Here is a 26553-nt window from a genome sequence, read left to right on the forward strand (position 1 = left end):
TATTACCTTTCAAGACCATAGATTTCCATGAATTGTAGAATTAATCTGGCATGTAAATGTGGACAAGAACTTCCACTAAAATAAATAATGCATTTTTAAGCAGGAATGGCTACCAGAAGATATATCAGGAATCCTTTCATATTTTGTCTTTAAAAACAGATGACTGAGAACAATAAGATTCCAATGACTGATATTTAGGCATTTTATTTGTTCTGTATTAAACTGCAAAAAACAGCAACTCATCTTATAAACTATTCAATACCTGAATTCCAATGGAGGAAAAAGTAATTAAAAGACCTCAGAAAAGACGTTTGGTTTTTTTTATGTTCAGTTTACACCTTGCTCATGAATGCTATTAGTTTTTTTATGAATATTATGTTATATATTCTTGTATCATTCTTTCACATTTCAGTAGTGCATTAAGTCTTTGGCTTGATCTCCTCAACCTTTTGGGCACCAGGGATCGGTTCCGTAGAGGCTTTTCCATGGGCCAAAGGGGGCGTAGTTTTGCATGCTGCCTGCATCCCGTAGATGGGGCTTCACTTATTTGCGCAGACCAGTTGCTGGCATGCCACGGACCAGTGCTGGTTCATGAACGGAGAGTTGGGGACCCCTGGCTTAGAGTATATGAAGTAGAATTTCCCTATTTTTATTTGTAGCCAATTAGGTGAGCTATATTAACATTAAAGTTTTGTTTTTGTGAAGGATTTTTTTTGCACTCTCACCATATGGGAAAAAATTAAAATTATTTTTCAGACACTGTTTATGCTATTTTTAATTCTTATACCAGTTTTCAAGAACAACAACCAGTGTAATAATAACCATGCACAAAAAAGGGATATCATAGCATTTAACAATTTAACTCTATAGTTTTTTTAAATGTATTTAATTTGGTTTCTCTGGATAGACTGCATCCTATCTGAAAATATTTTAGAACGCTAACATTATGCCCCCAATATAACATATGTAAAGCAAGGCCTGATTTTCGGATGTTAATATTTGAGAAAGTTTGCATAGATTATTTTTATAAGGAAATATAACATGACACTATAGTCATTTGCATTGATTGATAATCATGATATTATGAGTCAGCTAGTATATGTTTTGTATATTATCTTGTAAGGATATAGCAAGATGTTTGGTATGTTACCTCATGCATTGTGTTAAATCACTGGTTTAACAATGGCCTGGTCCATGGGATTTGTATTTGCATGTTATACTGAACCAAAACCAAACAAAGGAAAAAAAATGGTTTACCATGCGGTATGAACCTAGCCATTATGTGGAGACTGCCTGAAAGCCACAAGAAAGGATTTGCTATCTGTTCTCCTATTTAAACTAGAGAGATTGAAGACATCAACCTAGAGAAAACGTGCTTCCTTCCTTTTAAAAACTGCCTTATCAAGGCAATCTATTGATATAACCTGATAGACTTTTGTTAGATTAATTTGTGCAGCCAGGAAAGGGACAGTGTATCCATCATTAATCTCTCACTGGCCTTGACAAGTCATGGAATATTTCTGGATCAACTCAGGGGTTGGGATAGGGAGGTATGTTGTAGTGTTAGTTCACCTCCTTCCTTTAGAATACATGTTGCTGGAAAAAGAGATGCGGCCCATGGTCTCTGTTGTTTGAGTACTTCATAGTTTGATTTTCTTCCTGTGCCTTTTTAACCAGTATATGAAACTACTGGATTAGGTCATCTGTAAGCATGGAGAATGGTAATATACACAGTTACAGATCTCATTCCTTTGTTGTCCAAGTGATGGTTTTGAGCTTGGAAGTTCTGTGGATCTGGATGAGAGGGGAGATGACTCAACTTTACCTGTCAAGACCTTCCTTTCCCTCTGGCAACGGATTGCGTGATTTTGTGCTTATAGAGATCTGTCCAATATTCCATGTTTAATTAAGCTGATAAAGAAGGCAGTGGTGCTTGTAGCTCTAAGATTTCTTAAACAAATGATCAAGATCCTTTTTAGTTTAGGTTCAAATCAAGACTTGACTTTAATTGCTCTGATGGCTGATTTGTATTCATATGAAGAGTGTGACGTGCAGGAATGTCTGATTTTTAAGTGCTTTTTGACCAGTCCTAGCTTCACAAACATCAGTTCTTATTAGGTAAAAGTTGTATTAAATCTGTCTACAGAAGAAGGGCTGAGAAAGTATCTGCAAAGCCCACATATCCTGGACATAAACTATTTCAACTCCCTCGGGACAACACTATAATATAGGGAATGGCATGCTAAAATAAATAGACACAGAAACAATTTTTTCTGTCATACCATCAGTCTGCTGAACACCTCAGTGTTGTCTAATCTCTATGTATATTTACCCATGTAGTATGGCTATACTATTATTATTTATCCTTATTATTATCTTCTTTATTCCTTCCTCTTATTGGTATTAGGATGATGATTATCATTACTTTGTTATTTTACATGTATACAGAGAGCTTCTGCACCGGAGTCAAATTCCTTGTATGTCTAATAATATTTGTTCAAAGAAAGTATTCAATTATATTTAATTTTTATATTTGCATTGATTGGTTTTTTAATTATGTACTATTAAGTCAGTGTCAATTCTTAATTTAAAAGTATATTAAGTGACATATATTTTTTCACTGTAATTTTTCCCCAGGCTGGTGTTCCAGTGATGCACTTTTGTTGCTGTGTATTTGTACTAGTGCATGCATATTTTATTAAATATAGGTGACTGCAGTACTTATGTTAATTGTTTAATCCTTCCATCCTAGGATGCTTCTGTAACAGATTGTCTTATTGCATTGAAGATTTTGATTTTTTTTTTTTTTACCAAAAAGAGTTTGAGCTCAGTTAGTGCCTAAAAATGCCTTCAAAACAGTTCTATTAACTTTTAAGCAACTTTCTAGAGAAGGAATAGGAAATCTTCAGTGGCAAGTTTTATTTATTTAGCAAACTCCAATCATACACTGTTTTAAAGTATGAATAAATATAGAGTAAGAACTAGTACATAATATGCGCTGGTTATTATAATCAGTTCTATAGGGAGAAAAAAGACCTGAAGCAAGATTTTTTTTAAAAAAAACCTATAGTTTAAAATACTTTTTAACAGACTACTGCAGTTTTAGTAACTCTAAAGAGATTCAAAGAATTGCCTCATGTCTTATGAATTATACATATATTGGTCTCTCACCTCTCCTCTAAACATAGATACAGCTCAAAGCACAATGTATAGTTTTACAAGAATCTTTCCAATGAACTATGACTGTAACATCATGATTTTTCAATATATTTCCTGGCTTATTTTGGTCATCCAGGCAGGAATTCATAACCATTACAAGTTTGTTTATTGGTTTTCTTTTTAGAACAAAATTATCTTAAGGGATTACTGTTCGAATTTCAGTCTTCTAAAATGTACACAGGGCATTATTCTTTATAACCCCTTCCCACCTTGGTGAGGTCAGAGGAGAACAGCAAATCTCTCCAGATCAAGTGAGCAATTAGAAAGCTTCTCTAGCCCCTAGGATATCTGTGTCACCAAAGTGAGTAATTGAAACTGCTTATGATGTATGCAACTCTCTAAGATTAGTATGTTATAAATCTCTGTAAAGTTCATCCCCAATAGGAGGAAGTTATTAAAAAAAACAGTTAGAATACAGGTTTTACAGGTTGAAACAGCAAAAACTGTGAAATTGATTCTAGGCTAAGTCTAACATTATCTTTAAATGATAGGAGTCCTTAAACCAGTGTTTCTCAACCTTGACAACATTTACAATTCTGGATATCAATTTTCAGAATTCTCTAGCCAACTGTGGGACTCATACAGTTATACATCTAGAGAATTGTACAGTGGCATGAGCCTTGGTTTCTGAGATATGAAGAATTATATTTGGGTTCATGTAACATTCCTGCTTCCCCTTTCTGCTGTTCATATGAATTAATATAAAAAGAAAAAATAACAGTGCCATAGGTCTGTACTTCAGGCCACTCTACCAAGGATAAGAAATAGTTAAACTTTTTGTTAATCAGTTAATAAACGTATGTAGGAAACACACCACAGTAGTAATGGGGGACTTTAAATATTCAGACATCAACTGCAAGACAGGTGGAAGTTCAAACAGGTTCTTGACAAGCCTAGCTGACAACTTTGTCATCCAAAAGGTAGAGAAGGAAGCTAGAGGGTCTGCTATATTGGACATAATTCTTACTAACAGAGAAGAAATGATAAAGGGGTTGAAGTTTCAAGAATTTTGGGGAAGAGTGACCATGTAATATTGGAATTCAATATCATACAGACACAAGCAATAGAACATAATAACAATAATAATAATCTTAGATCTTAAAAAAGCTGATTTCAACAAATTTAGAGCTTCAGAAGAATTCCATGAATGAAAATCTTAAAAAAAAAACCTTTGAAAAATATGATTATAAGAGCCCAGTCCAACACAATACCACTAAAAAAAATAAATCCAAGAATATATTCATTGGTTGCAAAAAACAACAACAACAACCCTCTCTGATAAAATGAAAGTCAAAAAGGATAAGTATAAAAAATGGAAAGATGGACACATAACTAAGGAAGAATACCAGTACATAGCCCGAGTCTGCAAATATGAGGTCAGGAAAGCTAAAGCTCAGAATGAATTAAGATATGCAACAAATGTCAAAAATATTTTTTTAAAAAAATTCTTTCAACATGTAAAAAACAAGAAAAAAGTCAAGGAAGCAATTGATCCATTAATAGAAGAGGGCATGGAAGTGATGGGTAGCAGGGAGAAAGCAAAGTTACTTAATTCATTCTTTGCATCTCTCTCTTCATACAAAAAGAAAAAAATAGCTCAACCTACCAAAACCAAAATGGTAAAAGACAGATTAGAATACAAATTAAAATAAGCAAGAAAATGGTAAGAGATCATTTGTCCACTCTAGACAAGTTCAAATCACCAGGACCAGATGGATTACATTTCAAGAGTTCTGAATGAGACATAAATTCAGAACTATTGAACCATATCTTTCATATCCTGGAGCACTAGGGAACTACTGAAGGCCTGGAAAAGAACTGATGTTCCCATCTCCTCCACCCTCACCCCCCCAAAAAGGTGACAGCAATAAAAAAAGGCTGGAAATGTTTAACTGCAAAGTGGACAATTGCCATAAATGCAGTTACTCCATGCACATCTACCTACCTATCCACAGTCACATTTGGCCTCCGTTTAATGCCAAATATTTCTATGTCTTAAAGTAATTAACATACCAGTCCCTTAGTATTTTAAATTAAGTTAAATTTCTCTTAATTAACAATAAATTAATTTCCTGTCATTGTAGTTCAGCTCAATTGTATCAATTCAGAGTTGCAGTTGTTGTCATATCAGCATTTATCCTCCTATAAGATGGCAATATTGGCAAATTGTGAATTATAAAGAGTTATGTAAGCCCATTGATCAGATTCCGTACTTTGCTTTTTAAAAGAGTATGGTGGGTTGCAATACCTCAAAACAGGCATAAATCAGTAGCAATCATGTATCTTATTGATCAGCTCTTGGGCATGGATTTAATATCAATTTTTTCTTACTTCAAAATACACTTGATTGATTTTTGTTTTTTTGGTGGAAAATCAACTTTGTAAGTTGACTGACTAAATTGTGCCAAAATTGCCTGTTGGTGTCTTTACTATCGGAATGGAGTACTGCATTTGATATGGATGAAACTCAGATTGGTAACCTAGTCTGAACTACTCTAAAAAGCATAATAATATATGAAAGCCTAGTGAGAAAACCTTAGTTTACCAAAGCCATGACAAAAGCCATATCTGAAGGTCATCTGATAGTAACCATGGCATAGGGAAGGCTGCAAGTTAGAATGAAAGAAGAACAATGGCAATACTTTTGCTCTTCAGTAAAACTTAGAGGAACATATGAACATGAGAAAGAAAGGTTATTGTAGATTTGATTTAGATAAAGCACATAATGAAGTGTCTTGGCTTGAACAATGGAGTATTCATGTAAATAGGGAGTTGCTGAATATGGTAATAGTGATGCATTATGGAAGAAGAGCGTGCGTGAGAAAAATTGAAGGCTTTATGAATTAAGTATTCAGCAGAAAGTAAAATAAGGTTTTGTGATTCTTTTGTTGCTTGATCCATTTATGTTATGTTGTGGTGGTGTTAGAATTGTGTTAGCTGAGGATGTGAAGTTATGTGAGGAGGGGGGATGGTATTACCATATTGTTGACTGAGAAATTAAAGATATGTGAATCAAATGTTAGATCACATATCCAGGAGACTGGATTGGAAAAGTAATTGAATTATTGATATTAAAGAAATATATGTTAAGAGAAAATGGACTAAGTGATGCACTCAGCATGGGGCATCCTTTTAATTTTGTCTAGAAATTCATCACAGGTTGATGTCTAGACCATACTATATCACTGTTAAAAGAGTTACACTGACTGCCAGCTCCTCTCTAGGCATAATATCAAGTGCTGAATATGACCTTAAAGCCCTGTTTTGTTTGACAGCATGAGTCTAGATTACTCAAGAGAATGCCTGCTTCTTTAATATCTTTCTATTCATCAAGATCATGTGAAGAAGATTGTCTGATGCTACAATTGTAACAGCAGAAATCTGCTTTAGATGGTACTTGTACCATGTCATACAACATAATTAATAATGCCTTCAGTTAGAATTAAAGATAGAAAAACTAGAACAAAGATTCTTAACTGGGTTTACACTGTTTTAATCAAGTAAAACAATGTAATCCTTTTGAATTTATTATTCCAAATAATAAATGTAGAGTATTATGAAACATTAAAGCATTGCTTAAGTCAAGAAAAAACAGAGCAATATGAAAATTTTTGCCAGTAAGTCTGAGATAAATGCATTACACTTTGAGAATAATCTGTTCACCTTATTGGTGTCTCTGAAATGTTGGTTTACATTTTCTCTAAGCATTTCTCTTAACTTCTCAAGAGATATGTAGCGGTTAATAATAAATGAAAGAATTTTATTGTATGCCCTATATTCAGTGGAAATTTCTCTTGCTTCTACAGCTTCTGCAGTAAAATATTCATTGTCTTTTTGCTCTATCCACCAGACTCCTTGTATAATAATGTTAGGAATATAAGGATGTTTCTTTTGTGGCTTGAGTTTCTACTTATGAACATGCCTAAGAGATTCTTCACATATTTTTGTTTATTTTTGTTTATTTCCCAGATATATACTGTATTCTGCTTTGCTTCAGGAGTTCAATATGCCATTCCTTCCTTTAAATTTTCCTCAAATCAGCTGTCAAGGAGAGAGTCAATTATTGGCCCAACATTGGCTTCCATGGGTCATGCTGTGCTGAATCGTTCCCAGTTCGAATCCAACTCTTCAATCACTTCACTACAGTGGCTCACAGAGTACAGCAAAGGCAGGACTTTCACAGTAGGAGATTGGCCAAGCGTATGTGCACTCAAATGTAAATACCCAATAGATATTTTAAAAACAAGAATCCATCTATATCAACAAAATTAAATGTATCTTTTTCAGTTGTAAATAAATGTGTTCTCAGGATAAATCTTTGCTAAATAAAATTTGTAACTAGGCTGTTCTCCTGCAATACCCAGAAGTGAAATACATTCAAAATGCCACATTTAGAATTTTATGTTTATACCAACCATGATAAGAAATGAAAAACTAAGACTTTATTCTAAGTACAAAGACAAATGGGATATATTATATATCCCATATATTAAATTTATTTGCTGCCCATCTCTTCCAAAATGACTCAAATATACATACATTTGAGTTGTCTTAGGCAAGATGGGCAACAAATAAATTTAATAACTAAATAAAATTATTTTAAATTATTTTCCACCTCCTTTATTTCATCCCTGCTGCTAGTGTATTCACCAGTGCAGTTCCAAAATTGTTTTGTGAAATTTTTGTATTTCAGTTCCAACAGAGTGATAAGAAAAGCTGGATGATTGTCTCTCAACTTCTGTTAATGATCTTAATTAAAAATACATTTTGGATGTCTTTGGATATTTTCTTTTAAATAATTACAGTTGCTCCAATTCAAATGTGGACAATCGTTTCCTATTTGAAGTGTCTGCTGAAAAGTCTTTCTTTGAAGATGTCTCAGCACTTCCCTGTGTTTTCATTTATAAGATTCTGAATGGTTTGATTTTTTCCAATCTTCAAATACAACATTATCAGCTGAATAAAATCAATCAATTACTTCAAGAAAATTTGACAGTATGCTTTGTATGTGTATTGTTAAAATTATGTTGCTAAATCTTTCAGTTATTCAAGCTTGAAATTGGAAGTCAACAATTTGGTTTAGTTACAAACATTAAAAAAAATTCCACATTTTCTTCTTACATATAGTTTCCTATTAAAATTGCAAGCAGTATAGAAATTCCACAGTCAGAAGCTCAGTCTTTTTGAAGGAGGACGGACGGCTAACTGAAACTCACACAGAATATATGATATAGATAGATTTTCTCCAAAAAAGATTAATGTGTTCTTAAGAGGACAATGACAATGTGTTCTTTATTGCACTTAATAAATCACTATACAGAGCCAAATATTGAATCATTTGAATAGTGTTTTCCTTCAATCCCCAGGTACTAAAGATATACCTGCCAGGCATGTTTTATAGAAAACATAGCAGCAGACTCTCCATACATGAGAACAGCTTTATCTTCTATATTCCCCCACGACCTTAGAACAAATCAATGATTTTGTATATGGTATAGTTATGTGAACATAGAACTATACCATATATACATGGTATATACACAACTGGTGACCAAACATTATTTTATAGAAGCAAATTCCATTTAAATCAATCAATGATTTGTACTGCATTCCTAATTTTGCAACTAAGACAAATGGAAAGAAAAAAGTGAAAGAATTGACAGAACCAACCTCCAAAGTGACAATGGAATTTGTAGCTTCAACCCTTCTGCTCCCAGGGCAATGACATCTTGCCTTCCATTACCCATGTCAGATATATAGCTCTTTAATGTTCTTTTTTTCCCTAAGCATATGTGATGGGGGAGTCACCATCATCATAGAAAACGTATTAACTTTGTTTTACTAAAAAGAAGATGTTTGTTTTATGGTATTTATTGCTATTTTAAAAATTATAAGTCACCTGTGAGTGAGAAAGCAAAATTGATGAAAGCAAAATTCTTAGGCTGCAGAAGCTCAGTTTCATATTGCTAGATTGCTTAGTTTCCTTAATTTGTTCTCTGTGGTTATGCATGTAACAAATGGCAAACCTATTGACTAGATGTAAGATAATATTCAATCTGATATGTCTTCTCCTCCAACTACTTCATCCCAATTCCTATGTTATTCCAACTACTTTGTTATATTATGTATCTGACTTGCAGTTTATGAAAGCTGGATCTCTTCTGATAAAATGTTAGTCTGAAAAAGTGCTACCAAACTACTCCTGATTTTTGGCTGCTATTGAATACAAATAGTCCTTGACTTGTAACAACTTGTTAGTGACCATTTGAACTTACAATGGCAGTGAAAAAGTGACACGATCATTTTTTCACGCTTATGATCATTGTGGCATCCCCATGGTCAGGTGATCAAAATTTGTATGCTGGGCAACTGGCAGGTATTTATCACAGTAGCAGTGTCCCAGGGTCATGTTGTCACCTTTTGTGACCTTCTGACAAGCAAACTCAATAGGGAAGCCAAATTCACAATATCTGTGCTACTAACTGAACAACTGCACCGATTCACTTAACAACACTGGCCAAGAAAAGTCCTAAAATGGGGCAAAATTTACTTAACAGAATAACAGAAAGAATTGGAAGGAACCTTGAAGGTCTTTGTGTCCAACTCCCCGCTCAGGCAGGAAGCCCTATACCATTTCAGACAAATGGTTGTCCAATCTCCTCTTAAAAACTTCCAGTGTTGGAGCATTCGCAAGTTCTGGAGGCAAGTTGTTCTGCTGATTAATTGTTCTGTCTGGAAATTTCTCCTTAGTTCTAGGTTGCTTAGTTCTAGGTTGCATCCATTTCTTCTTGTCTTGCCTTCAGATGCTTTGGAGAATAGCTTCACTCCCTCTTCTTTGTGGCAACCCCTGAGATATCAGAACACTGCTAACATGTCACCATTAGTCCTTCTTTTCATTAAACTAGACATACCAAATTCCAGCAACCGTTCTTCGTATGTTCTAGCCTCCAGTCCCCTAATCATCTTTGTTGTTCTTCTCTGCACTCTTTCTAGAGTCTCAAACTTAACCATCTTGTTTGCAAGAGAAATTTGGGGCTCAAATGTGGTTGTAAATTGAAGACTATCTGAAATCCAACTCTCCTCTTAATAATATTTCTAATTTGTGCTATATTCTGTGTTCAGATATGGTGCTTGATCTGTACTTGGCCGTATACTAATATTCAAATTATTTTGACAGAGAAATGTAGAAGTTTTAAATAATGAAGTTATGTACTAGTTTTGTTTCAAAATAAATAAAATAATAATTATTCCATTAGAAACATTCTGATTAGAAAGGTCACCATGCATAAAAATCAATTAATTTACATCTGTATGAATAGAGAAATGTATCCTTCATTGTTAACGTTGTTGATTCAATTGTTAAATGAATGCCAAAGGATTAAATTAAATTGACCCCATTGAACTGCAAGAGCAAGATGGTCAAGCTAATTTATGTATGTAAATATTTTCATTTATGCATGCAATCCTTTCAAGTACATCTTGTCCAAAGTGTCTAGCATGATGGTCTAAATATAGATATCTCCTTCATCAAAATAACATATGGGAACACAAGAAAACATATTCAAAAGGGTAACCACAATATCCTGTGTAATGAATTCTGCTTTTCAGTGCTTTCAGCATGAGCTACTTTAAATAAAGTAATTAAAACAAATGCTCTGTAATTTCTTATTTTTGTTTTTTCATATAAGTTGTTGTTGAAAAATCTCACCTGTATTTCCAAAGTAGAAAAATGTGTGGAATTGAAAGGTCTTCCCTTAATTTTTACATAAAAAAATTCATGCCCACTTATCAGTAATCAATTGCATCTTTTCACACGCTTAAGGTACCAAATAAGTTTCTATCCCATTCTGATAGGCAAGACTAAAAAGTTTTTCACACTTGATCCACATCAAATTTCAAGTTTGAATTCATAAAATTCTAGTGAAAAATAATTGAAATTAAATACAAAATACAATTTTAAAATACAATTTTTAAAAATGCAATTTTAAAAATGCAATCACCATTAGACATGAAACTATGAATCAAATGCTTAAACTGCAAATGCCTGATAGGACCAAAGTATCGTCTTCAAAGCAACTATTTTGGGGCCATCAGAATTAGTGGGAGAAGGAACTTTGCACTGAAAAAGGCTGTCCCCAGGTTTTACTCCACTGATAAATCAAGGAAATCCCAAAATCCTTCTCAGGTGGAATTCATCAAGCAGCCAGATTCTATTAGTCCTGGCTTCTTAATCAGCCTGACAACTATCATATTTTGTCAAAAAAGAATATCACCAGTGAATGAAGTAGAGTTCTCATTTTACAATTAGCAATGATAAAATGTTTTAGTTGAAATGGAGCCTTTGCATATATATTTTTGCTCAGTTTGTCTTATGTTCATAGATTTCTTTCCAGCATACCTGTATTAATCAGATTGTTTTAGTTATCTCAAGAATAAGAGTGAATCTTTATTAGAAATGTAATCTTTTTATTAATTTTATATAACAGAGTCTATATGTATAACTTTCAAGAAATCTAATGCAAGCAGAGAAAAGTGAGTGTGTTGTTTGAAGTTATTTGCCTGTCTCCATCTAATTAATCAACTGGAAGAATTGACAAAAAGCTTTATTTTTTCGTTCTCTGCTTCTACTATTTCTGCCTTTGCTTGACTGATTTATGATTACAATTAATGACCTGTTCTTTGAACAATCTTGGTCCAGTTTTCCAGAGTATAGAATTTTGTGGAATTTTGCATCCCGCATTCGAGTATCTTAATTTTCATACCCAAGTAAACTGTTGATAAATTAAACTGCTTGTAGCATGTGTAATATGATTAGAGTTTTCACAGGTTTTTTTTTTAAAGTACTTTCAATCTGTTTAAATGATGAGTTAAATCTAGGATGAACTAGTATGCATTATCATGTTTTGTTTTTTGTTTTTGGGTGAGGATGCATGGTGTTCTGCAGATATTTAAAAAAATGGAAATCTAGTGACTTTTTAAATTAGAATTGCCTTATGTTTAAGTTGTTAATTTATGGTTGTAAAGTTTCTGAAATATTCTAAGCTTCCTTGAGAAATAAATGTGATTTTGGCAAGTTAATTTTAATCTCACTCATTGAGATTTCATGATGCTGCACAGCTAACAGATGTATGAATATGATTAGATCCTCTAAGTAGGGAATAGTTGAAATATGTAATAGTAACTTCTTAATCTGGAATTAAATGTTTGTCAGGAAAGCTAAAAGTCATATTTTTTAACTGACATTGATTTATAGCACAAATAAAGTCATAAATGCAATAAGATCAATAAGTAATAGTATTAATGAAATGATAGAATATGAGACTTGACTAATGAAATGTAAACATTCTTTATGGGAAGGCTATGGAAATGAGGCTATATAGTTCTTGGAATACTGCATCCCTGCATCCAGTTTTAGTTGCCACAATATAAAAAAGATGTTGAGATTCTAGAAAGAATGCAGAGAAGAGCAGCAAAGATGATTAGAGGACTGGAGGATAAAACATAGGATTAACATTTGCAAGAATAATCTAATGAAAAGAAGGACTACATGTGACAAGATAGCAGTCCAATATTTGAGGGGCTGTCACAGAGAAATGGAGGTCAAATAGCAATAGCACTCAGGTTTGTATGCCACTTTATAGTGCTTTACAGGCCTCTCTAAGTGGTTTACAGAGTCAGCCTATTGCTGCCAACAATTTGGGTCTTCATTTTACCCACCTCAGAAGGATGGAAAGCTGAGTCAATCTTGAGCCTAGTGAGATTTGAACAGTCAGCCAGCAGTCAGCAGAAATAGCCTGTAGTACTGCACTCTAACCACTGCACCACCGTGGCTCAAAGCACCTAAAGCAGGGGTGTCCAACCTTTCACCTTCCCTGGGCCACATTAGAAGATGAAAATTTGGTTTGGGCCGCACATAAAATAAAATAACAGTAACGATACCTGATCATCCAAAAAAACCATAGAAAACATAGTTAACATATTAAATTTATTTGGAAATGAAGTTAGTGAGATGTTTTTATTATTTATTATTTATTAAAAATTATTTATTTTTATCACGTTTTTTATCACAGTTTTTTATCACGGTTTATTTTCCAGCCAAATTTTGCGGGGCGGGAAGCTCGCCCACCTCGCACCTACCTCTCCTCCTGCAAATGGCCCGGCCGGATGATGCAGGACTGGAAGGCAGAAGCGGCGGCGGGGGCTGGGGAAGAAGCGGCAGTGGGGGCAGAAGTGGCAGCGGGGGCAGAAGCGGCGGTGGGGGCGGGCGGGGGCAGCGGGGCGGGGAGAGAAGCGGCAGGGGCAAGAAGCGATGGCGGGGCAGAAGTGGCAGCGGGGGCAGAAGCGGCGGCGGGGGCAGAAGCGGCAGCAGAAGCGGCGGTGGCGGGGGGCAGAAGCAGCGGCAGCAGAAGTGGCGGCGGTGGCGGGGGCAGAAGCAGTGGCAGGGCGGCGGCAGCAACAGTAGGAGGTGGCGCTCTGACGGCACCCGCCTTTTCTGTTGCTGCTTGGCCTGGTGCTCGCCTCGCCCCGCCCCGCACCTGCCTCTCCTCCTCCTCCTCGCTGGCTCTGGCATGAAGGTTGGGGTGGGCACTGGGCCGCATTACGAGGTGACCTGGGCCGCATGCGGCCCCTGGGCCACGGGTTGGACAAGCCTGACCTAAAGGCAGGACAAGAAATAATGGATGGAAACTTATAAAAAAGAGATCCAACCTAGAACTGAGGAGAACAATTAACTAGTAGAACAGCTTGCCTTTAGCTGTGAGTTGTGAATGTTTCATCACTGTAGGTTCTTTTTAAGAAACGTTGAGCAGAAGGTTGGACTAGAAGACCTCCAAGGTCACTTCAAACTCTGTAATTCTGTTCAGTGTAAAATACATTCTAATTTAATCACAAAACTAGATCTGATTAGAACTCTTAAATGAAATGAAGTGTTTTCTAAATGTTTATAAATATGTGCCCAAGTAAAGCATAGTGTGTCAAGTAGTGCAAATAGAATAGAATAGAATAACAGAGTTGGAACGGACCTTGGAGGTCTTCTAGTCCAATCCCCTGCTTAGGCAGGAAACTCTATACCATTTCAGACAAATGGTTATCCAATCTCTTGTTAAAACATCATGTGTTGGAGAATTCACAACTTCTGGAGGCAAGTTGTTCTACTGATTAATTGTTCCAACTCTCAGGAAATTGCTCCTTAGTTCTAGGTTGCTTCTCTCCTTGATTAGTTTCCACCCATTGCTTCTTGTCCTGCCCTCAGGTGCTTTGGAGAATAGTTTGACTCCCTCTTCTTTGTGGCAGCCCCTGATGTATCTGAACACTGCTATCATGTCACCCCTAGTCCTTTAAAAAAAATAATATTAGACATATCCAGTTCCAGCAACTGTTTTTTATATTTTAGCCTCCAGCCCTCTGATCATTTTTGTTGCTCTTCTCTGCATTCTTTCTAGAGTCTCATGATTGTGAATATATTTATTTCTAGAAGTGTGGTGCAAATGCTACCATCCTATCCTGAGCAGAAACATTCATAGCAATAAGGAATATGCTCACCTTGCTTCTTGGTGTGCAGGTGAGGGATCCACCTGCCTTAAAGGTAGTTGTGGGCCATTGCCTCTTCAACAGCTCATTATTGTTTTCAATAGCACTGGATAATTTTATCCTATTCCTTGGAATCTCTACAATGCTGTGAAGGATGTTGATTACCTGAATTTGTAAGAGTCCAGATTTCAGGATAGTTTCAATTTCCTTGATTAAGCCAATTAATGGTTTCTAATAGATGATGCAGCCATCCTGGTCCTATTTTGTATTGGCTTTCAATGTCAGTAGTCATGGTATCCTTCTGAGTTGGATCCCAGTACACTTTTGAGTATAAATTCAACATGTTGGGAATCATCTTTAACAACCTATGTGCATGAGACCAAGTTATTTGTGGGCCACCATGATGATATCTGCAGATCCTATGGTCATACTCCAGATCTCAGTGTTACCTGGTGGCATGTCAGAAGCATGACGTCTCTGTCTTAGGATGTAATGATCTGAGAGAATAACCTTGAGAGGCAGGAGGAAGACCCACAGGCTTCACAATGGTCTGATAAGTTATATGTGAGCTAGATTCTTGACAATCATGGGAAATAATAATTCCATTATGTTTTGCTTTACTGAGACATCTTGAGTACTGTGTTGTATTTTGGCACCATGTTGATTCAAAAGAGAGGATTGGGTGCCTTCAGCTGATTAGGAACTAGCCCGATGAAAAGAGATTACAAAATTGGAGATGTTTAGCTTTGAGATGAAAATACAGAGACATTTAACACACATTCTTTAAATATTTGAGGTGATATCCCATAGAAGAAGATAACTTTTATCCAAATCTATCTAATCACAGAACAAAAACATCATTAAACAGTGACTCCATGAGGTACATGAGGTACAGTGAAGATACAATTTGAAAACATAAACTACATTCTGCTTTCCTATAATAATGGGTTGGTAAGATTGAATAAGTATGGTAAGAAAAATTTAGCACTGAATGACAAACTATATCTTAGCTAACTTTCAGTCCAGGAATCAAATTTCTTAAAACATTTTAACAATATTAGATAGTTAAAATAGAGATCATAATAGATTGAATACAATCCTGTCCCCATTCATAGATATGCTACAGAGATTCTTTGTGGCATAAGCAGGATTTTCCTTAAAAAGCTATTCTGACTATTCTAGGATGCACAACACGATTTTCATTCCACTCCTAAATTTCTGTCCCATAAAAAACTGACAGAAAAAGTTTGATATGAAACACAATTAATTAACACTGCTTCTTGAGAAGTAAAAACATTTCAGTAAATACCTAATAAACAGTGGAAACTGGTGACTGGAATGGAGTCAAAAAATACAAGATGTTGGCTGCAATGTTCCACTTCGTACATGTATGTGTTGTCATACACACATAAATTGGATGGGTCTTTGATTGTATAGTTGCAAATGTCTTTTGACTTTTTATTGTCCCTCTGATAAATTGTTAAGACTGTATTCCTGAAAAAACAACAACCATCTATTTAGTTATCTAATAGATAGTTATTGTCAAGAATACTACAGTAATGACCAAGACTTAATTGTAACTTGCAGCGGTCTTTGTCTCTTATATGATATAATCAGAATAGAATTTAAAAAAATCTTTCAAATAGTAATTAAAATTTAATCCACTAATTAATGTTGTAGTTAAAACCAATTAGTCAACTAATAAAGCTTTATAGTAGTAAAATATACTTTATACAAGGTTGGATCCGTAAGTGAGAATAATGAATGAAATGAGATAAATAAATTGCATTGTTTTGTACAGACATATAATATTTTCATCTCTTTGTTTAGCATATCATTCAGTTTCTTGTAAAAGTGGATAACTATTGTTTAGCTGGTTTTACTTTTTTCATATTTTACCTGTTGCTAAGATGAAATTTAAGTAGCATATCTTGATTAGAAGACACTTTTTTCTAATACTGGATATGTTCTAAGGAAAAAGATAGCTTAAAATATATTCTAAATGTATTAAAATCAACATCAAAGTTGGATAGTAGAAAAATAATAAATGCATAATATAGTTCTTACTAAGCTTTAATATAACCAATATCTAAATATGATTATTGCAAACTTTTATTATATTAATTTAATGAGATGCTTTCTTGGCACTTTGGTAGCTAAACCATTGATTAATTAATTTGAATTCCTAGAGCAAAGAAAGCTTCCACCAGAGGAAATTTAAACTATTCAGTGGCACTGTGAGTCATTAAAAAAAATTACGTAGTTTCTTGTTTAAGGTCTTTAAACAAGTATTTTTATCAGAATTACAATAGCTTGATAAAAAGCTATCATTGCCAAATTAGAAATAATATAATTGAATATATCATTTCAAAAAATAGAATTGGACATTCAGGTATTATTCATTTTATAGCTTTGATTGTCCTTTCAGTAGGAAATTTTAATAACTTCAAATATTATCTAGACTGATTGAAGATCCAACTAAGACTAGCTACTAAATATTGTGACAGATATTTATACTACTAGCACTTTTCTGAAATAATTAATTCACACAGCTTGGCATTATGAGGCAACTATTGTTTTTAGCAACAGATTTTTAGTTATTTTCATTATATGTTATTTATTAGAAAATAAATATTAAAATGTTCTTTTGATTTATCAGCACAGATTTTTATCTATGCTTTAAGGATCATTTCAGTGATCCAAAAGATTTGAACCTATGTCACAGGTTAGCTCTTAGTTTTAAACAGAAGTGAAGCTTTGTGGTCTTGATACATTCCATATTACAGAATTTTTAAAATGCATTGGACAGACTATTCCATTTTTTTTTAAATTAAATATATTCCTCATCAGTTTTCAAGATTAAAATGCTTGAAAATATGAGCCACCGTTGCTTTTAATGTAGGGTTATTCAATGTGTTCAGACCCTGAAAAATACATGTTCATGCTTCAATAAGTGTCATATTTGATATTCCTGAACTATGGGACCTAATTGAATTATGTTCCAATTTTCAACAGATCAGAATTCTTCAGGAGTAATCCCCTTATTCAAAAAGACAACACTAAACTGGCAGGAATAGCTAATACTCCAGAAGATAGGCTGAAAATCCAGATAGATCTTGACCGACTTGAACACTGGGCTCTATTTAACAAAATAAAATTCATTGTGGAGAAAAGTAAGATTTAACACTTAAGAAAGAAAAATCAGATGGCACGTACAGATTAGGTAAACATGGTTCAATAGCAGTAACTATGAGAGGAATTTTGGAGTCCCAGTGAACAATCACTAAATATTGCAGTGTGCGGCAGCAACCAAAAAAGCCAAGGTTGCATTAACAGAGGGACAGAATCAAGATCATATGAAATAATGGAAATAGTGCAGGAAAGAGCAACAAAGATGATTGGGGTGTTGGGAGCTAAAATATATGAAGAATGGCTGAAGAAATTGGGTTTGTATAGTCTAATGAAATGAAGGACTAGGGATGACATGATAGCAGTGTTCCAATATTTAAGGTGCTGCTACAAAGAAGAGCGGATCAACCTATTTTCCAAAATGCCAGAGGGCAAGATAAGAAACAATGGATGGAAAAGAGAAGAAGAGAAGCAACCTAGAAGTAAGAAAAAATGTCTAATAGTGAGAACAATTAAGCAATGACTTGCCTCCAGAAGTTGTGGATGCTCCATCATTGGAGGCTTTTAAGAAAAGACTGGACAACCACTTGTCCAGAATGGTATAGGAATGGATTGGTCTAGAATATCTCCAAGGTCTATTCCAACTCTGTTTATTTTGATATTTTGTTATTCATGGTAAGTTCCATAGTACACTGCCAAAAATACATAGCAGTAGTAGATAGCTTCTAGATAGTGGTGTCCCTTTGGTATGATGGATAGTAGTTGTTTTATTTTATTTTACTTTTCTACCAATAATTTCCAGGTTATTCAGTATACAGAACAACAGTCATCTTGCTTATTTGCTCTATTCTGTCACACAGAGATCCAATATGTTGTTATAAATTGGCTTTAAACTTCCTGAAGTGAGCTTTCAATGATATGGGATCCTTGAGTTATTGCTTCATTGTGACAGAAAGAAAAGAAATGTTGAGCCCTCTGTGATTCTTTCATGATGCTTTCTTTATCTGCTGTCTTGTTCTACTTTTCAGCAAATTCCATTTTTAACTTTGGTTTACAAGATTTAACAGGAGTCTTTTCCAGACTTACAAATACTTTAGCTAGCTAGCTAGCTAGCTAGCTAGCTAGATATTGATTGGGGGGAAATCTTAAAATAGTGAAAATGTAACAACCTTGTATCTTATGAAGTCAATAACACCAAAAGAAAATGCAGTTGTCTTTTATCTGATTTTATTGAATAAAATTTATTTGGAGAACACACTGCTGTTTTTATTCTCTATCCATAGTTTGTGCACATCTTATTTTCTATGTTTTTAAATAAACACAACTGTCATATTAATATACTGTAACTGGATCCCTCTTTAAAAATAGATATATTTCTTAAATTGTAATATCTGTGACTTTGTTATAATATTTGGGGTGTACTTTTATCGCATTATAATGAAACAGCTCATCAAATCACTGGCACAATTTATTTTGTGTTTCAAGTGAAACAAAACAATTTATATTATTCATTGATCTCCTTTTATTTGGCAGTCTGAACCCTGTAATATTGTGTTTTTAAAATTGGCAGTGATGTCTGGAATACTCTACCTGACTCTGTGGTTTCTTCCCCAAACCCCAAAAACTTTAACCTTAGACTTTCTGCTATTGACCTCATCCCTTTCCTAAGAGATCTGTAGGGGGCGTGCATAAGCACACCAACGTGCCTACCATCCCTGTCCTATTGTTTCTTTTATTTTTTATTTTTCTTATATGTATATGAACAAGAAAAGATCTGCATGGTTGGGTCCACAGGAGCAAAGGAACTTTTTTTAGATAAAGAAGAGATATAGCTCCATTCTTTGTAAGAGATGCCAGATGGAGAGCCATTTGAGGGAATCCTGAGAGAGTGTAGATTCACAGATTGTTACCTGGTGTCATTAATTGCAGGTTTTTTTCCCCCTTTTGAATAACTTGGTTCAACAACAAGAAGAAAGTGAGATGATGTCTTTGTTCCTCTGTTCCTACCAATGGGTAGGACCAAAGAGATCCTAATTAACAAATTGGCAGCACAACCCCTGAGCAGAAGTCATTCAGAATATTGGCCATGCTGAATATTAATGTCAGCTTTGACATTAGAAGTACTTACTAGTTGAATTGTTTATTTTTCAATGCTGTAAGGTGGTTCTTCCTGTCCAGTCATGGGAATTTCATCAAAGAAACTGTTTTTAAGAATTTGAATATAGTATAAACAAAATGCCATATGCTGTATATGTAAATGATAATACATCTCATTATGCAATCCAGATTATTTAAAATCAGTTTAATTTAAGACCATAAACTTTGCAATCAGTTAATAAACACAGTACACTTTTCATAGTTGTAATTCCAGGCATAGATTTGTGATTATAACACCTGTGGATTGACTTTGGAAAGCATGGGAAACAAGAAGTTAATGCCAGAGATGTATTGGAAGAGTGAAAAGGCATTTTAATTATATATTTCTTATAACTTATCTATCATCAACTTACTGTGCTAAATTCCACATTTGTCTTTCAAAGCTTCCCAATACTTAAGATTAGCTTTTCAGATAGTATTAGAAATTTCATTTTAGATGAAGAAGCATACCGTGAATTTCCTAGTTCAGATATTCAAATAAATTATTTTACAGAATGTTAAAATTTTCATTCTCTTTTTTTCCCCCATGCCTTGGGCGATGGAGAGTATCAGGAAACTTTTCTTTCATAAAACTTCCTGAATTTAATATGAGTTGTGGTTTATTTGTAGTAGGAACTGTACTTCCCTTATATTTAAAAATGAGTCATAAGTTGAACTGTAGGCTTGTAAGTAATAGATGCATCCACAGAGTTTCATTAGCCATGTATTTGCATATCAGAAAAGCTCTGTGATAAATAGGTGATTTATTTTTTCTTGCTGTTACTACATATTATAACGCTTTTAACAAATTAATGTTATAGAAAGACATTTTGAACTGAAAAAGGTGAGGTCAGATTTCAGAACATTTTTCACTTAGACTTTTATTTCATTACTGAAAACATTTTGCAAAATCCATCCCAAGCCTTTCAATTTACTATATGGAGAACTTATATTTTTGCTTAAAACCTTTAAATGAGATGATAACATCTAGCTGCTCGGATATCAGAAGTCAAGCAAGGCCAGCCCTTAAGCTGTTTGGATGAGGGATCCCTTGGGTATATTCAAGGGTACTTGGCTAGGCTACAATGCTGAAAAAGACATGGTAGAAGAAGCAATAGAGAATGACCTGCATATCATTGCTGAGAAAGCTGCTTGAATGCAGTCACCAGAAGTTCAACTTGACCTGAATACGAATGGAGGGATTTCTTTACCATTGAACTGACCAGGATTTTCATTCTTTCTGCTATTAAATGGTACAGTATATTATTTTCTATTGCCATTGATTGAAGTTGCTATCAGGCTCTTATTTATATTACCTAAGGTTAGAAAAAGGATCACAGAAGCCATTAAAGTTACAGGTAGGCTTCAAGTTAGCCATTACAGGTATTCTTCAACTTACAACCATTCATTCAGTGACTGTTCCAAATTACAACAGCACTGAAAATAGTTACTTATGACATTTTCTTACACTGTTGTAGCATTCCCATGGTCAGGTGAGCAAAATAGGGACGCTTGGCCACTGACATGTATTTATGATGGTTATGGTGTCCTGGGGTCATGTGAACATCTTTGTGACCTTTTGACAAGCAAAATTAATGGGGAAGCCCAATTTATTTAACAACTGCAGTGATTCACTTAACTACTGTGGCAAAGTGGACAAACCACTTTGTCCCTCATAAAATGGGACAAAATTCACTTGTCTAGCAACTGTCTTACTTAGCAATGGAAATTTTGCACTCCGTTATGGTTGTAAACCAAGTGTTACCTGTATATTGCATATAGAATGGAATTTAGGACACAGAAGAAGAAAATAGTTTTATTTAGCTGTCTCAGTTGTCCGTTAGAATGTACATGTTGAACAACAAGGACCATAGTTGTCAGCCTGCACAGGAAATGAGAATTGAGGGTGTTGTAATCTAGCATACTTAGAAGGCATCAGGTTAGAAAAAAAGTACATTAAAATGAGGATAAGTTGTTTTAAAGCCTGAGATGCTTAAGGATGGGAGGAGGAATCCTTTTTCTTCTGTTCCTACATCAAAAAGAAATGTCACACATAAGAAGAAAAGTTTTTTTTACTGAATGATTAACTGTCTTGCTGTTGCAAATTACTTCTCAAAGTAAGACAGTAAGTAGTGTATTTGGCTTCCTGCCTTGGGAGAAGCTGATAAAAATGCTTAAGATTCTTGCAGTGGTCTCAGATACTGCCAGATTTTTGAATGATGTTTTTTCAGAGAAGTGTTTGGTGCCCTTTTAGGGACACCTTTGTCATAAAACTGATGACAATATTTGCATGGGGGGGTAGATATCAGTGTTGAAAATGACATCAGAAGGCTATAACAGTCACAGCTCACCTAAGGGACAAATTTTCATATCTTTATAAATGCCAGGATAATCTTGAGAAAGAAGAACAGGTAACACACCTTTTAATATATTTTGGAAAACTAGATGAGCCAGTAGCAAAATCGTACACATATGATGTTTTCGTCAGGAAAAAGAGAAAAAGCTTGACTTCATGATAATTAATTTTTTCCCCTTAACAATGAGTAACAACAGTCACTTTATTTTGGTAATTGACCAGCAAATGAGTAACAAGATAGTTGGTGTTCAGAAATTCAGATTTGCAAGCTTCAAGCAGCTTTATCGAAACTTTTCTGTTTAGATAAATAAATTTAATAACATCTATTTGTAATAATGTTGTTTTTACTACTCCTTGATAAAGACATGTAATAAATAAATAAATGTTACCATCACTTGTATCCGATAGACAGACAGATTAATCAGAAAACTGGATTAATTGAAGTTTGTGTAAATTGGCCAGTTTTTTAAGTTAAGTAATATTTATATTGGCTACCAAAACCTGGTTTATCTTACCACTTATTAAACAATTCATGATTGGTACATAAGCAGTATCTTAATTATGGCTTTCTGATTTATTTTGCTAGTCACATTTATTTATTCTTTCATTCACTCATTAGTTCATTCACTTATTTGCTGCCCATCCCAGTCATGTGATGAACTATTTGAGAATATTTATTTGTGTAGTCTAAGTATGCCTTTTAGCATATACTGTTTTAGTATTGTTTTTTAGTTCTTTTTGTTTGTATGTTTATCCTTTTGTCCTTTCCATAGCTATCTTGACTTTGTCAGTTTAACTTTGTATATTTTGAATTTTGAATATCGAGTCTCTTGTGCTGGTTAATGACTCCAATAAAGTAATTTACTAATTTACATTATTAAGTATACATGTGCATGTTGGTAATATAGGAGATAAAACAAGAGAACTAAGAACTAAAAACATATAATATTTTGTTTTTTTGTAAACAAATAGTGGTTCCTTTGGCTCAAATTAACTGACTAAAAGAAAAAATATATAGCCCTTTACCATACAAACTAGTATTACATTTTTAATAAACATTTCATATGAAATTTCAGAAATGGAAAACAATTTTCTTCTCAGTACTCCAACTTGTTTAATGCTTGTCTGGGAGAAAGCTTATGATAAAATAATGATGAATCTTCTAAATATTGGGGGGAAATCACAGGAGAGAAATTATATTGGTGATAACTCATTTCATTTCTTTCTTTTCTTGATTACACTTTATTCTTCTTCTATTTGTCTCAGTCTAAATTTGGGTGCTTAAAGAACTGAGTATGAAACTTCATTTCAAAATGATCTGATCTGCAAAAAGTTACAATGCTGCTTGAAATATTTAAAAATCTGTAATAAATATGCAATTGAATTGATACTTTAAGGAAAATAGACATTTATTTTTAATTTTGTATGTGGAAATTATTTGTTTCTTAACAAGACATGATCTTTTTCATATCATCGCAGATTGTAGGACATGAAATAACAGTCTTAAATTATAGGAGAAACTGGTTAAATCTTAGTAGAAATGTTCTGATAATGAGGGCAGTTCAGTGATGAAACCAATTACTTAGGGATTAATGGATTTTGTTTAATAAATTCTCTGCAGATAGTTGGTACTAAAATTTGAAATCCTGCACTGAACAGGGAATTGGGGTGTATGTGTGTCTAAATAGCCTTTTCAATTCTTTGATTCTTTGATTTTGCTTTAAATTTTCCCATCTGCCATAGTTTAGCTAAAGAATACTGAAATTACAATAAAGACTCTGTTTAATTTAATACAACTCTTAACTTCCTTCTATATTGACCCCAATTGCTAATTAAAGAGTTTGGGAAACCTAATTCTATATACTTACAGGTGCTTTTAAGTATTCAGATTGTTCAGAATGTGTGTTCCGGGTAGTCTGTCTATCCACATCGCTCTCATGATATCTGCCAAAGGAAACCTTATGTGCCTATGCCTATAGAATATCTCCCTGCAGATGAACATGCATAACATGCCATTGCCAGCTGGAAAGCCAGATCATGTGACTGTTATTGGCAGGAGGCAAGATTTCTGAATGCCTGAATATTTTATCTCACTGATGCAGATTTGTCCATTTACCACTTAAAGGCATGAACTAGTTTTTTTTTTCAAACATCTTTAGCATGGGACCAAATCAAGTAATTGGTTCTTGAGTTCACAAACAGAAATTTCAGATGTTTTCCTGTATTCTTGTGAAGAGTCCGAAATATAAAGCTATTTTCCTCTAAGGAAATGCTATGCAACTTTTCCCAAATATGAAGTATTAAAGTGTACCTGACTTTTTTATGGAAATTTGGGAGGAAGAAACAAAAAAAAGTGGCATTTCTTGAAAGGTTTTTATAGGTTAGCTAACCTTTTTTTCCTCATAGCAGGAATAACACATCTGTTGCAGCCAAAAATAGAAGCATTGGAAGTGCATACCTGGAAGTCCTTAATTTGCATTTCCCCCAAAGTATCTTCTGTTTTAGCTTAAAATAGTCTACTAAAGATTGAAAGTGGCAAAATTAGAAAATTTCCTTTCTGCCATCCAACTAAGTCTCCATTCTTAAAGGTCAGTTTGGGATGCTATTTTGGAGCCTGCTCTTTGCTTCTTGTTACTGACAATGTTACAATAATTCATTTGAATGTAATGCCTCATTTTGTCACTGCTGTTTATTAGCATTGTTCACCACAATATGACAGTGTTGAGATTTGTAGGTTGGTTGCTGTCTGGTACTGTAAGAGTCTCACACCAGCCTGTCAGTACTGAAATGACTGAATGAGAGTTTGGAACAACAAAATATAGTCTAACAAGATCAGTACTTTGATATTTGAATGATTCCATAAAAGGACACACTTCCACCATTGAAGGAGAAAGGTTTCTAAAAGTTGCAGTGCTTTTCATTCTGATTAGATCTATACCACTTTCTTTCTTTAATTCTGAAAAGTGGTAACAATAATTCTTTCAACTTTAATTTTTCTTCACTAATCAATGTGAATATTTTTAGACTACTGTATTCTTGTAGAACATTGGACTCAAATTCCCTCGTAATTAGAGAACTGCTAATCTTGATTTGTTGAGGCTCTGATGTCATATCAAGGAGAGCCAATTTAGAGATAATGCACTTATGGGACTAATACATTGCAGCCCTGTACATTTGATATTTACAGGGTCATCTTTTCCATACTGGCAAAGTAATTTATATGAGAAAATGAATGGGTCTCATGTGTGATTGATTGCTATGAAGTCTGCTTATCGCTAGCATTTTTTATGGCTACATACATTACAGCTAGGTTAAAGGAGATAGTATAACGATAACTAACACATTCTAATATTAGAGACAAATGTTTCTTGGCTGAAAACTTAAAAGTGTTATGCCATTACTTTCTTCCCATTATGCAGTTATACAGTGGAGCTATCTTGATTATTCTTTTAAGCAATGAGTGATTCTATCCCTATAAAAATAGAGGATGGGAAGTAAGTTATTAATTTTAAAATTATTATGGTAGGTTTTTCAGAGTCCATAGTGTCCACTTATAAGTCCTAAAGTTAATTATTAATTTATTCTGAAGCAAAGAAACTTTCCTTGATTTAGTGTTTGGTAAAGACATTGTCTCACCAATTATTGGCATTTCAAATTCTGCACCTACTAGGTAAGAGACTATGGCTCAACATCCTGCTTGACTTTAAATTCCCATGTTAGCCTATATAAAATGTACATATCACATGAAATAAATGCTATGTAGTTAGAAGAAACTTTTAAATATGAGAAAGTAAAATATCAGTGTAGGGATGCTTGCAATATGGAAATAATCTAAGTACACATATATACATATGCAAACACAATTTTCGAAGTGTATTTTCTCAATTATATACATACATATTCATTATGCTACTCCATTTCAGGCTTAGCAATTTTATGTAATGCCAAGAAAAGGAATAATAAATACTAAGTTAAGAAAATTAGATAAGGAAAATAAAAGAAAATGCAATAAACTCTGGACTGTGAACTACATTTCTACATTATCCAGCTTCACAAGCCATCATTGTTTTTGGATACATTTTGGAGAGAGTAGTTCTCCAAGGATGGGCTCCAGCATGAGTCTGAAAGCTTGGAAGAATTAACCTCTGGTCCTGGTGACAAACTCAGACTGGATCCTGTAGCGT

At 34.1% G+C, this 26553-nt stretch overlaps 1 protein-coding gene and 1 long non-coding RNA gene across 2 annotated transcripts in view; one reads left to right on the top strand and one right to left on the bottom strand.

Annotated features, from left to right (window-relative positions):
- Window positions 1-26553, bottom strand: part of LOC148126826 (uncharacterized) — a 346379-nt gene that overhangs the window by 199101 nt on the left and 120725 nt on the right. The window lies entirely within an intron of this gene.
- LOC148126827 (contactin-4-like) overlaps window positions 1-26553 on the top strand; it is a 345287-nt gene that overhangs the window by 67517 nt on the left and 251217 nt on the right. The window lies entirely within an intron of this gene.

This window comes from Pseudonaja textilis, chromosome 2 (genome assembly GCF_049901715.1).
Source record: "Pseudonaja textilis isolate UNSWEBS1 chromosome 2, rPseTex1.2, whole genome shotgun sequence".
In the NCBI taxonomy this organism is placed as follows: Eukaryota; Metazoa; Chordata; class Lepidosauria; order Squamata; family Elapidae; genus Pseudonaja; species Pseudonaja textilis.